This window comes from Mauremys reevesii, linkage group 2 (genome assembly GCF_016161935.1).
Source record: "Mauremys reevesii isolate NIE-2019 linkage group 2, ASM1616193v1, whole genome shotgun sequence".
Taxonomy (NCBI): Eukaryota; Metazoa; Chordata; order Testudines; family Geoemydidae; genus Mauremys; species Mauremys reevesii.
Window position 1 is genome coordinate 92492331 of NC_052624.1, and position 15013 is coordinate 92507343.

Consider the following 15013-nt stretch of genomic DNA (forward strand, 5'->3'; position numbering starts at 1 on the left):
AGTAGGGGCTGACAAATACTGAAAAAAATCCACAAATAGTCCTTCATATTTTTGTACAAAATTGTTTCAATTTCATTCACATCCCTGCCATGTTTACTCTTTCAGGATATGCTAGCAAATGTGCTAACTGGTAAGTGGTGCTCATAAACACCTCAGATTTCCAGTGAATAGTATAGACAATGCACAGAAACAGAATTTTAAAAAATCATAATCAAGAGTATTTGCACTTGATTCCAATAATTATTTCCCCCTCCCATTACATTTGGGAGCAGACCTGTATAATGTGTCCTATGTTTCTAAGCACAACAGTTCACATTTCAAGGATCAAAAACACACACACACAATCTCTAGAAATCTTCACAGCAATTATTCTGAGAGTAATTTAGAATAAAGACTACATTTGAGAAAGTCACTGTCTGTGGTCCTTTGTTAACAGCAAAAGAGGCAAATTAACTGAATATGTTTTTTTGTTTTGAATTATTAGCTCAGCTGTGTGCTGTAATACAAAAGGCTATCAGCACTTGGTATCAACAGAGCTGAGGATCACAGCAGGTCAAGCTTATGAGGAGTCTGTATTATTTATAACATACTTTCTTTTACTGTGGTTAGAGGTGTGATATCAAAAGCCAGTCCCGTGGTCCCACATATCAACTGAAGATGAGAAAACGACAAGGTAAATTTATATCTGGAAATGACTTGAATTTCATAATAAAAACTGAAATCTGCCCTTTCTAAAGAAGCTAATATAAAAAAAAAGTTAAACATTGTGACTTAGAATTTCTTTAGAGGACCATACATACTTTTCTTAAATCAAATACAAACCTGGCCCCCATATTCTGTAATTCATCCTTTTGAGAGAGGTTTTATGAGTGGGCTGAAACCCCTTGATTGATTGATTTAAAACCATGCTGAGATTGATGGGTGGGCATGCATCCTTCAATTTACAGTAAGGCTAAATTAAGCACGAGCTCCTACATAAAACCAAAGGGTTATGTGAACCCCTCAAGAGTTTTGGACTGTATGGGTGGAAGGGTTTTGCTGAAGACTGTTTCTGGGGAGAGGGGGTGAGTGTGAGGGAAGGCAGGCAGAATCCAGCACCAGCGAGAGAGAGACAGGCAGCAAGAAAGCCAAGCAGCAGATGTGACCCAGGGAGAATCCTAGTGGAAGGTTCTGGGTCATGGCTGCTGTCTGAAAGAGGCATGGGCTATAAGCAAAGAAGCCATTCCATGGTTTTGGTTCCTGCTGCATTTAGAGAAACAGGACTTTGTACATTCCTTGTAAATAAACAAGACAACATCACAGAACATACCGGACTTCATCATCACTATTTACTCCCAGCTGGAACATCCCAGGGCCCTGAACTTTGACTAACCTCTTGGGACAACAGAAGGAAAAGTTACATTTTCAAAAACGTAGATGGTTCATGAGTGCTCCTTTATTTTAATATCATGTGCAGTTTACATTTAGTTATTTTTAATTCCACCCAAATGGTGCAATTCTGTGACATATATGATCCAGAAGCAGAGGCCCAGTCCTGTACAAAAATAGTGCACCGGGATGGTGCATGCAATTGCAACAATTGCATAAGTAAGTAATCATTTTTGCATGCAGTTAAATGCCTAACTAGCCAATTTTTCATGGGATTTACATGCATATTCACAAGAGTGTAGGAATTGGCATACTGGCTCAGAACAGTGGTCTGTCTAGTCTAGTGAACTGTCTCTCACAATGGCGGCGAAGAAACCCTGCAGTATTTAGCTGAAAGAAGATTTCCACTATTAGTGCACTGAAAGAGCTATTCAAGTTACCTGACTTCGGATAAAACCTGTTTATAAGATGCTGGAGTTATTAACAAGTAAAATACACTGTGGTATTTTGACTGAGGGTTTGTATCACAAAAATCTTTAGATCATTAATGCATACAGGAGCGAAATCAACATATCAGATTCATATCCATTAACTTCAGGAAATTCAGGTCTGTTTAAGGCCACTTCTGCGAACAACTGTCAGCTGAATCTGAGAAACTGGATCAGTCAATTTACTTTTGTATGGCTATCTATAACAATGTGCTTGAGCGAATGAGGGGTTTTACCTCAACTTGCTTGGTTGCCCAGCTGATTGACTTTGGAGTAAGTCTTTCGCTCAAGTATGGATTCCAGAATTGGACAATGTTTGTACATCTCCTTTTAATGCTGGTTGGATACTTCAAAAAAAGCTATAAATCTCTCTACCTTCAACATCTCTGTGCTAAATAGGTCAATCTAGGGCAGCACAGGGGCGACTCTAGCCATTTTGCCGCGCCAAGCACGGCGGCACACCGCGGGGGGCGCGCTGCCGGTTGCCGGTCCCGCGGCTCTGGTGGACCTCCCACAGACGTGCCTGCGAAGTGTCCGCTGGTCCCGCGGCTCTGGTGGACCTCCCGCAGGCGTGCCTGTGAAGTGTCCGCTGGTCCCGCGGCTCCGGTGGACCTCCCGCAGGCGTGCCTGCGGGAGGTCCACCCGCAGGCACGCCTGCGGGAGGTCCACTGGAGCCGCCTGCCGCCCTCCCGGTGACTGGCAGAGTGCCCCCCCATGGCATGCCGCCCCAAGCACGCGCTTGGTGTGCTGGGGCCTGGAGCCGCCCCTGGGGCAGCAAAGTCCATGCCCAATTTAATTTATAGGTGTAAAGGCTGATCATCCCTGGCAGTGAGGTTTATGATCTCCCAAGAACCGCTGTCCTCAGCAATCCAGACCTCCCAAGTAGGAAAACATATTCCCCTCCCAAGGAGTGTAAGAGTATTTTGTAAATGCTGGTGAAGACATACTCGACGCCCAATTCAGAGAGTGGTCTTTTAGGCTGGAGTCAGCTTCACTTACAATCTCATGATAATCCCTGTGATTGGAATATGTATATCTATATCCCCACAGCACTAATTTCCTGGTGTTTGAAGGGGAAGACTATTCCAGCATGGTGGTAGCACATCATGCTGCAGCATAGGAGATCTGAGTAAGGATCTAACTACTCACTCCTCAACCATTGGCAATGAGAAGAATGGATGCACTGCACAGGTGCTATTCCCAACACCAAGAAGGTAAGCATGCCATCCCCGACTACTGCAATGGATTCCAGGGTCCAAGCAACACAGCAGCATTATGAAATAATTCTTTCATGTGCTCATAGCTAGAGGATGCAGTTGAGCTTTAGTCTCTGTTACAATCATTAAGCCATTTTTGTGCTGTCATAGGCAAATGCCATCCTCCCATGGGCTGCTGGCATGGGTTTCAGTCGGATTAAAAATGTACTTTTATAAAGGTGCACCCATCTCCCACGCTTTAGTTTCATAAGCCTAGATCCTGACTGAATTCACTACGGTAGGTAAGGGAAAATACAAAGTTAGCCTGATTGTGCTGAAATGGGAAGGCCAAAGGTTTGAAATGAGTCATAACCCTTCTCACCCCTTTTTTGTGAAAGGTAAACTTCAAAATAAATTGTATATAGACCTGGATGTAAGTTTTCCCTCCACGCTGTTTTTACAGGACCTCCCCAGTCACAGCCAGCACTGGCTCTAGGCACCAGCAAACCAAGCACATGCTTGGGGCGGCACAATTGCAGGGGTGGCATTCCAGGAGGTGGTTTGGTTTTTTTTTTGCTTGGCACGGCAAAAAACCTAGATCCGGCCCTGGTCACAGCCCCTCTTTCCCTCTGCTTTACAGGGAGACAGTGATTGGAGCTAAAAAGATTCACCTGCCAACACGAGTCAGAAAACACTGTTATGTGTATTATCAGTGTCCTAGCACTTTACTGTAGGGAAATTCAACAGAAGTGCCTTGCATTCCTATGCAGGGTCCTAGGATCTGCTACTTTGTTAAATATCCTTAATAATACTTTTTCCTCTGGTGACACAAAGACAATTAAATATGTTCTGAAAAAGGAAAAGATTTTTGAGGGAAATTCCTTTCTGAAAGCAAACTCCATATTCATCAAGCCAAAGAGAGAAAATTATACAGGGCCGCCCAGAGGATTCAGGGGGCCTGGGGTCTTCGGCGGCGGGTCGCAGAGTGGAAGGACCCCCCGCTGCCGAATTGCCGCCAAAGACCCGGAGCAGAAGAAGCTCCAGGGGCCCGGGGCCCGCGAGAGTTTTTCAGGCCCCCCGGAGCGAGTGAAGGACCCTGCTCCAGGGGCCCCCAAAAGTCTCGTGGGGGGCCCTGCAGGGCCTGAGGCAAATTGGGCAGCCCTGAAATTATAAGTGAGTTCCAATAAATAAATGAATTCTCATTAATGAAGCTTAGAGAGGGTGTTTTTTCAGCAGGAAATTAAGTGATGGTTGGTTATATTAGCCAAAGGAATTGAAACGTGACAGTCTTTTTCATCAACATTGAAATAGCTAGCACCAAACCCTTAGCGTCCCAGTTCTGATGATCACTGTAGCAGCATAAATCCAGCATGTGTTCACTGAATATCTTGGGCCTCCTATTACTCGTAAAGGCCTCTTTGTGTATTTCATATATATAGATATAGGCTTCTCTAAACTTTTCCCCAAAAAGACTAACTATAGGGATAGTTGTTGGTTCAATAATTATACTGATATTGCTAGCTTCAGGTTACACACAACTGGAGTTTATGGACTACTGCCATGAGGTAAATATTTTAGAGTTGTCCTCAGAAGCTAGAGGAAAAATGAGGGTCATTATTATTTCTTCTACAGGTTTTTATGGTGGAAAAAAGGGCATTGTAGACAATGATTACTCAGTAGGTTGTGCAAAAATCATTGCCAGAGACTAAAAAAAAAATCACCTGCTATGCTGTGTTCTTGGCAGTACAACAAACATTCGACATGGGCCTTTTTATAAGTAATATTAATCTTTCCTGCTGGAGGTGTGTTTTAAGTTGGCACTGTTAATGCACCATCATGGTATGACTACATGTTTAAACCATTTAAAGGCCATTCCATTTTTCAAATATTTTCCAGCTGGGAGGCATACTACATCTACATGTCCTTTCCCCCTGTCCCCAGAACCCCCAAGGTGTGATTTGAGTCATTTAGCAGAGAGGAGGCTATGGTCTTTAGAAGTGAATTCCAGATTTCTTCAGAGAGAGAGAGAGAAAGAACGAGAGAGAGAGACCTTTTCAGATGTGGACATTTGAGTTAAGTTCAAAATCCATTACTGAATTGATGGTTGACCCACTTATTCTTTTTAAAAGAAATAGTTTTGCTATGTTATTTTTGGTTGTAGATGCATTTTTAAAGCACTAACCCCTAAATTAGAACTCAGGAGGTTCCAGGCTTCCGAAAAGGCTAGTTACAACTAGTCTTCAGAACAAGAGCAGTCTGTACCCCAAAATAAAGCTTAATAACAATTTATTTTAATGTGCATTTTAAGGGCAGAACTGCAGCAGCAGGAGACCAGGTCATAGTTTTGGGGTTGTTTCTTGTTTGCTTGCTTGCTTTGTTTTTGCTGATTTCATTCCTTACACCACAAGCTAATTATTTTGTAAGGTTTTTTTTCTTTTCATCTTTTCATCCCATACAAACATGGATTGATTTTTCTTCTTTCCTAGCCTGCAGCAAAGTAAAATGCACACACAAAATAACCACATAAAAGTCTAACAACTTTTTCAGAGTGTTTTCTTATATGTCTTCCTGGAAGAAAATTCACAGAGACTTTTGTGTAAGATATTTCTATAGTAACTCACCCTTATAGCATTTCTAAAACAAGGAAATATGTGTGTGTGTGTGTGTGTGTGATTTTGATTCTGGTACATTATACTATAAGCAGTAACAATGACTTTAAAAATTAGCTAAAGCTGAGTGAACAGTGGAAAAATTACTTCTGCATACATTTGTTGAAATTCAAAGGTGAATTTTGTTTAGATTTTGTTTGTGACCCTTTTGCACCTGTGTTCTGTGAACATTCATGGCCTTCCACTTTAATGTCCTCTATATTTCTACATCTTAAGCTCAACTATCCATTGTAAGCAAAGTTCAAATTATGAAAGTCATAATTGGCACTGGCTTTATTAGTTACTTTGTCAGAGGTCTTCCAAGGCACAAATGAGGCAAAGACGACAAGTGACTTACCCAAAGCTTAGAAGGAGCCAATGTCATTGCCCGACTTAGAAATCAGGGGCTTCTGGCTACCAGGCCTGTGTTGCAGTTGTGATGGAATAATTCCTGCTCAGCAGCGAATTCCATGCTTTCTATTGTGAAATGGATGACAATCAAACACAAATTGTCCTGTCAAGATAGCCTGTCACTATTAGAAATTACTTGAAGCAATCTACACTGCAGTTATTTTCCACTGCCCAATACCATCTAATAAAATAGAGCTATTTACATAAGGGGTACATAAATTACTTTATTTAACTCTTAGAACTCTGCCATGTTGCATACTGTCAGCCAAATGTGTGCTTGGAACGTTATAAGTATATATCCATGGCCTCCAAAGGATTCAAATACTGTTTGTGTTTATCTTTTGGCAAGTGACCCTTGCCAAAGAAAACAAAACTTTTTTAAGCCATTCTATAGAATGGCATAGAGAAATATATCTTTGTGAGAGAAATCTATAGGGTCTATAAAAATCTATGAAAAGGTTCTCGTTTCCTTTTAAATTATATTTTCATAGTACGTTCTGTGGAACCCGGTCACACATCTACAGAGCTCTGTAGTTTCATCTTCATTAAATTCTATAGGACTTTTCCATAAGGGCATATTACCCTACTATTTTCTCTGACACCCTTTCAAATAATTTTCCTGAGCGCCGACCAATAAAGGCAATATGGAATCACTGCAGGCTCTCCTACAAAATGCACTTAGACAGCAACCACCAACCATGATGCCAGCAAATGTATCTCTCCCTTTTAGATCATCTTGAGGCTTTTACTGTTTCCTCGCCCTCCTTCCCCAGGGCAAAAGTCGTTAAAGTCTCAAGCCAAATCTGGCCTCTTGGAGCCAGGAACAAAAGGTTCAGATGAGCACAAAGCAAGCTGGAACAGGTCTTCAGGGGCTGAATGTCTGACAAACTAAAACATGCATCTGCTGATCCTCTTTGTCAGCTCTTAGGAGACCATGTTTTAACATTTACAGGTAACTGAATGCTGCCATTTCCAATACACTTACAGTACGATCCACTCACATCATTAACGTTAGAGACTTCTATGGATGTTAAAATGGTGTTGACATTTAAAACATGCCAGCTCCAGTCTTATAGCCAACATAGATGGCTGCATATTTGAAAATAAAGTTGCTCAGTGCTGACAATTCTCTAGGAGTCTGGTGTCCAGCATTTGTCTTGGGAGGTGTTTTATTAATTATTATCATTGGTTTTATTTATTTATTTATTTTTTATTATGTTGCAGCAAATAAATGGAAAGCTGAGGAAAGACCCAATTTTACAAGCTCTCCCTTGCAATTTCTGACTAGGAAACAGGAGGTATGGTATATGCAGTAGCCCTAAAGATAGGTCAGAGTCAGATGTGTGACATGTATGTCAGAGCTGGGAGTGTATCATGGCAGCAGGGCAGAGCATGGGGTATAACACAATTGAAGGTGTGGCAAGAGTAATGTTTGAAATGGCTGCATTTTGTCAGTATTAGCCAGTAGAGTGAAATCCTGGCCCACTGAAGTCAATGGGAGTGGGGCCAGGATTTCATCACAGTATTTGACTTGTCAGTTGGACTTCACTATAAACTACATACAAACAAGTCAAGAAGCTATCAAAAAAGTATCCCAACAAGTAATTGTCCCAGTCAGTCTGAGGCTACAGACATTGTACAGTTACTGATTCAGTACAATGTGATTGTTGTTCAGTTATAAAATGCCCTCTGACTGGCTGTTGGTCTCATTTGCATAATCAGTGTGTGACATTACATTCCATATTACTTATGAAAATATGCTTATAATATGAATATGACATAAATGAGATATACAACAATGGAAAAGCCAGCCAGGACTAATGGGCCACTAGCAGAAACAATGGACTATGAAAGAGCTTAGTCTTTCTGTGGACGCTGGAGACAGCCTATGAGCAATGGCTGCCACAGCCATGCAGAGACATAGTTCCGAGTCACCTGGTGCTGGATACCCATCCTCCCCCTTTGGAATTTTTAACTAGAAGACAAAGGGTTCCTGTCTTACACAAGAGCTATATAAGGCAGGGGAGTGACATCAGAGTTCTCCGATCTCCTCCTCCAAAGAGACACTGAAAAAGACCTGGAAGCAAATCTGAACAGAGGGGAGAAGGGTTGAACCCAAGCTGGAAGGGTATCTAGCTTGTGAGTAATAATGCCTGAGGTCTCAAGAGGGACACCAGTGCAGCTGACTTTTAAGATTTTCTGTAATCTGCCTGCAACAATATCTAGGGTGAGAAATACTATTTGTGACCAATTTCTTTAGTGAAACTAGTTTAGTTTGCATGTTTGGTTTCATTTGCTTAGTAATCGGATTTATTCTGTTTGCTACCCCTTTTACCACTTAAAATCTGCCTTTTGTAGTAGTAAAATTTGTTTTGTTTTGTTAATAATATAACTCAGCTTCTGTAATTTCCAACTGGGGTTGGGGGCAGAAGTTATGCATACTTTCCTCCACATTGAGGGAGGAGGTGGATTTCATAATATACCTTTGGGTCTGCACTCCAAGGGAGGTGGACACCTGAGTGCTGAAGCAAGTCCCTTAAGTTGAGTCTTCCCAGAGCTGGTCTGCAGCTGGGTATGGCCCTGCCCATGTGTGTGTTAGAGGAGGCTTTAATAGCCTGACTCAGCAAGACAGGGGCCCATGCTGGCAGAACAGATAGACTCAGTGGTATCTCAATACATCAGGTGGCTTCCTAAGGGGCATAAGCCATCACACAGTGGATGGGTATTTCTCTGTAACAGAACTATAGGGTTACCATATTTCAAGTGCCCACATAGAGGACGCTGCCACGGGGAGGAGGAGCTGGAGGGGAGAGGTACAGTTTCTATAGCAATACCATAATGTGACGTTTCCCGCCGGTGTTGTCTGGACCAGTGATCTGCTAGGCCACTCCAATCCTTGACTCTGAGAGCCCAGCCTTACCCTGCTCTGCTGTGAGAACCCCCACTCCTGGGCTGTTCACGCACAGCCTATGGCATATAAGCTACTAGCCAATATCTCCAGTCCCAGACACAACCCTGGGAACCTCTGTCTTGCGGTGTCCAGTTATGCCTGCTGGACGCTGCAAGCTTATATAAGTTCATCAATTTAACAAAGAAATTGATATGTACCAGGCTTGTTATCCCAAGGGGAGTCTGACACACTGCAAACCAAATGCACTGCTTCAGGTAGAATAAACAAACAGATTTATTAACTATAAAGATATTTTAAGTGATTATAAGTTAAAGCATAACAAGTCAGATTTGGTCAAGTGAAATAAAAGCAAAACTCGTTCTAAGCTGATCTTAACATTTTCAATGTCCTTACAAACTTAGATGCTTCTCACCATGAGCTGGCTCTTCAGCCAGGCTCTCTCCTTTGATCAGTGGTTCAGTCGCTTGGTGGTGGTGTCTGTAGATTTAAGTGGGAGAGAGAGAGCATGGCAAAATGTCTCTCCCTTTTATCATGTCCTTTCTTTCCTCTTGGCTTTGCCCCTCCCTCCACCCCCGATCAGAGTCAGGTGAGCTGTCATAAACAGATAGTTAAGGGTTAATGTCTCTTTTACCTGTAAAGGGTTAAGAAGCTCAGTAAACCTGGCTGACACCTGACCAGAGGACCAATGAGGGGACAAGATACTTTCAAATCTTGGTGGAGGAAAGTCTTTGTTTGTGCTCTTTGTTTTTGTTTTTGTTCGTTCTCGGAACTGAGAGGGACCAGACGTCAATCCAGGCTCGCCAAATCTCTCTGAATCAGTTTCATGTTTAAAATTTGTAAGTACCTAGCCAGGAAGGCGTGTTAGTCTTATGTTTGTTTTCTCAACCTGTAAATGTTTCTTTTGCTGGAAGGATTTTTACCTCTGTTTGCTGTAACTTTGAACCTGAGGCTAGAGGGGGTTTTCTCTGGCTATATAAATTTAAGTGCCCTGTAAAGCATTTCCCATCCTGATTTTACAGAGATAATTTTTACCTTTTATTTTTCTTTAATTAAAAGCTTTCTTTTTAAGAACCTGATTGATTTTTCTTTGTTTTAAGATCCAGGGAATTGGGTCTGAACTCACCAGGGATTGGTGGGGGAAAAAAAGGAGGGGGGATGGTTAATTCCTCTTTCTTTTAAGATCCAAGGAGTTTGGATCTGTGTGAAGCCTCTCAAGGCAACCCAGGGAGGGGAAAGGAGGGGGGATGGTTAATTTCTCCTTGTGTTAAGATCCAAGGGGTTTGGATCTGTGTTCCCCAGGGAAGGTTTTTTGGGGGACAGGGAGTGTGCCAGACACTAATCTCTGGATGGTGGCAGTGTACCAGATCTAAGCTAGTAAATTAAGCTTAGAAGTGTCCATGCAGGTCCCCACCTTTGTACTCTAAAGTTCAGAGTGGGGGAGGAACCTTGACATGAGCATTACCTCATAGCAGCCCCAAACTGACCAAAGGAAGGGGGTGACTTCCTCGAGGGTCTAATAGGGGGTTTTGCTGCCTAAGCCAGTGTCCATTGTTCCTGTGAGGCTGGGCTGGGTTTGTCCCATCCATGCCCTGACGAAGTGTGAACTGACTCTCTGTTCTTGGAGAGTTTTTGCATAGGCTTGCTTTAAGCCATGAGGATACATTTTCAGCCTCATAACTATATACATGAAATTATAACCTGACTATAACATTACTGTAACGATTGCTATAACATCACTATAACAACCATGCTCAGTGCATCATGAGCCTTCCAAAGACACCCAACATATATCTTTGCATTGGATACCACACAATCATTTTATAAAGATGAACATGGGGGTGTAGGGTGTTCCCCTGAGGTACAGAGCGTCACACATGCCATGTTACCCTTACTTCTACACTGCTGCAGACTGGCAGCTCTGTCTTCAGAGCTGGGCGTCAGGACAGCAGGCGTCGCTTTCCAACTGCCCAGCTGTGAAGGCAAGTCAAAAGGACAAGCAAGGAAAAATTACAGACATTTCTTTGTATTTCAAAAATCCACCCAGACGGAGATTGGAAAACCAAAAAGCAGGTCATGTCTGTGAAAACCTGGGTGTATGGTAACCCTGTGAATATACAGACCTCTTTAATTTCACTGGCTACTATGATCCCTTGCTTCTGACTGGCTCAAGTCATAATTTTCAAGCTATTTGTCAGCAACAAATATGCTGTCTTCTCACTCCCTTCAGCTAAACCAGAAAATCACCATCATTGACACGAACATAAGAGGAAAGTAAAATACCAAGAAACAAAGAATAGGGGATTGTCCAGGAGCTGGAAGAGAGAATTAAACAATCAAAACAGGAGTTTAAACAAATGGTTAATTTCCCTCCTTCTGTCTCATTACTATCTCCTGCTGTCCAGCCCATGCTTTCCCTACCAGTCAGGCAAATTCTCACCTCCAAAATAACGGCATATACAGTGTTGGTATTTCTCGGCCAAGTTCTACCACCCTTACTCGCACTGAGTAGTACCTCACTCTCCCAATGGGGCTGTTCACAGCATAAGATATTACTCAATATACGAGCTTATTTACAAGAGAAATTTACCAGCAGAATAATGCCAACATAATTATAGCTCTATAATTACATCACTAGAACTCCCATATGAACACGAAGTCTGGAATTATAGTGTCTTTCTCTGGTTTTAACTTATGTGGCTTTGGAATCACTATCTGAGCGCTGTCTATGTAAAATCTACAGCAATAGTGAAGTCCCTGGTGGGCTTCATGGAGCGTCTGGCTCTCACATTTATGGATAGACATTCTGCTTGGGGGTATTCTATTTTATTTGCTGATTGTATTGTTTGTTTCAGTTTTTTTGATGTGGCATTTGGGTAGATGAGGGTGCCAATGTCATGTTATTCTTGCTACAGTGGAAAGGCCCTTTCAAAGAGGAAGATTTTGCAGAGTTTCCTAAAGGTAGTCAGATTCTAAATTCACCTGACCCCCTCTGGAAGTTCATTCCATAGCTGGATCCCTTTAACAGAACACTGTATCCCCAGCTCTCACATGCTTTTCCCTTGGCTCTGAGATCAGTATTGTCCCAGAAGAGTGCAGCTGTCATGGTGGTTCAGAGATCAAAATGTGGTTTTTAATGTAACTGAGGCTTGATGCATTAATTTCTTTGAAGATTAGGACTTAGCTTTTAAATTTGTATCTGAAAATGACTGGGAGCCAGTGGAGGGACCTGAGCATGAGTCTGAAGTTCTTGGGGCGGGGGGGCGCTAGACCGTGAATAAAGTTGCATTCTGTACCAGCCAGAACTTGTGCATCATCGTCACATTCCACTTCAGATACAGTGAATTATAGTAATCCAACCTGAAGATGACAAAAGCATGGCCAGATTCTCATCCAAGAGGAAAGGATGAAGTTTCCTAGCAAGATGGAGGTGAAAAAATGTAGATACTGATGCTACCTGGTCAATCTGGTTACCCCACACCATTCACACTTCATCCAATTAACTTAATAGATGAAGGGATTTTTCTCCAGGCATGAAGACCCTTTGTGATGGTGGGAGAACCTAGAGTGAAATCCATGCCCCACTGAAATCAACAGACGTTTTGCCATTGACTTCAGTGGTGCCAGGATTTCATCCCTAATATCTATATCTTACATGTATACATCTCCACTTTCAGATCTCAGAGTATATAGTCACACTACTCACATAACTCCGCCTACTATCCAAACTGTAAAGTGAACCAGCAGGAGACTAAGGCCTTGTCTACACTACAAGACTATTTTGAATCAACTTAGTTCGAATTTGTGGATTCGACCTTATGAAGTCGAATTTGTGTATCCATACTAAATACACTAATTCGAATTTCTGAGTCCACATTCACGGGGCCAGCGTCGACTTTGGAAGCGGTGCACTGTGGGAAGCTATCCCACAGTTCCCGCAGTCCCCGCTGCCCATTGGAATGCTGGGTAGAGCCCCCAATGCCTGCTGGGGGGAGAAATGTGTCGAGGGTGGTTTTGGGTAAGTGTCGTCATTGAACCGTCAATCACAACCTCCCTCCCTCCCTCCTTGAAAGCGCGTGCGGGCAATCTGTTCGTGCACTTTTCTGGTCAGTGACAGCGCGGACGCCACAGCACTGCAAGCATGGAGCCCGCTGCGATCATCGCCGTTTTCTCCTCCTCGCACTTTATCGTCCACCTCTTCCACAGTCAACTGCTGAGAAATTGGGCTACTTTTCAATGGTGCTGCAAGCACTGGGGGACCATAGGGGACGTTTTACAAACATCAACGTCGGGTGGCCGGGCAAGGTTCATGATGCGTGTGTTTTCAGGAACTGTGGGCTGCTCAGACGCCTGCAGGAAGGTAGTTTCTTCCCGGACCACGAAATAACTGTTGTGGATGTGCAGATGCCTATAGTCATCCTCGGGGACCCAGCCTGCCCGCTAATGCACTTGCTCATGAAGCCCTATACAGGCGCCTGGGACAGCGACAAGGAACTCTTCAAATACCAGCGAGCAGCGAGCAGCGTGACCTGTGACTGTTCAGTTTCTTTACAGAGAAGCTGAACCTGCCCCTGTTTCTTTACCCAGTTACTGTTGACTCTCCTCTTCGGTTACATACCCCGTTACCCCCACTTCCAGCACACGTGTAAAAATAAAATACATGTCCCATTATTACTTAACAAAGGTTTCTTTATTCATGACTTTTCGTGAAAGGGTTGAAACTGGGACGCAGGCTGTGCTGGGTAGGGTGTGCGGTGATGTAAAGACCGCCTCTAAACTCAAGGAATGACAGGCTCCTGCTCCTAGAGTGGTCCGCAGTGCCGAATGCTTCTTTCAACGGAGCCTGCCATCCCTTTTATGGAATTCTGTGTGCGGGCGGATATGTGACCTTGTGGTGGAGGAGGACGGATACAGATTCCTCAGCTGCGTGACTCAGCGGTCCAGGACAAGGACCGCTGTATAAGATCTGTAACCGCTCCTCGCTGCAAAGTCACATCTCCCCCGCCCACACAGATCCTGGAAACCACCTCCAAAAACCGACCAGGGTGCCTACTGACTGCACCGTGTGTGTGACCCGCTGCTGATCCTGCCCCCGTGTCTGTACCCTGGGAAAGGTGACTGTCCTATGAAATTAACCACCCCTTTCCCACGCCCCCATTCAAACACAGTCTTCTTTGAAAAAACATAACGGAAACAGTAATTAACAGCAAAGCATTTTTATTAATTAAGTAGACAGTTAGGGGATGGGACTGGGATTGGGACTACTGTGAGTGTGGAAGTGAAGGACTTCGGCAAATGTAGGGTATGAGAGCTTTTGGGTACTTGAGCACTGTGCTGTGGTGCAGTGACAGTATTCACGTCCCCGGCCGCCCCTCCTCCTGATTACTTTCGGTGAGGGGGGTATGGGACTTTGTGGCAGGGGAGTGCGGTTGCAGATACACTGCAGGGTGTCTCTGTCCTCCTGCGGTCCTGCAGAACATCCACAAGGCGCCTGAGCATGTCCGTTTGCTCCCTCACTAGTCCAAGCAGCGTTTCAGTCGCCTGCTTGTCTTCCTCACGCCACCTCTCCTCCCGTTCGCTGTGTGAGCGCTGGCACAGAGAGACGGTCTCCCTCCACTGGCTCTGCTGGTCCGCCTCTGCTAGGTAGCAGCCCATACGTTCCTCGAACATCTTGTCCCTTGTCTTTTTCTTTCGCCGCCTAATCTTTGCCAGCCTCTGCGAGGGGGATGCTGTGGCAGGTCTGGAGACAGTGGAAGCTGTGAGATGGGAAACAGGGAGTGAATTCCTTGCAAAGATACATTTTGGCGAACAATTAACTGAGTCTAGGCTGTCTCTGTGAATTCTGGGTTGAGACCCCTGTGCCTGCTGGGGCACAAATCATTTTCGCGGTGGATTCTGGGTAAATGTCGCCAGTCATTCCTTCCTCCGGGAAAGCAACGGCAGACAATCATTTCAAGCCCGTTTTCCCAGAATTGCCCTGGCATACGCCATAGC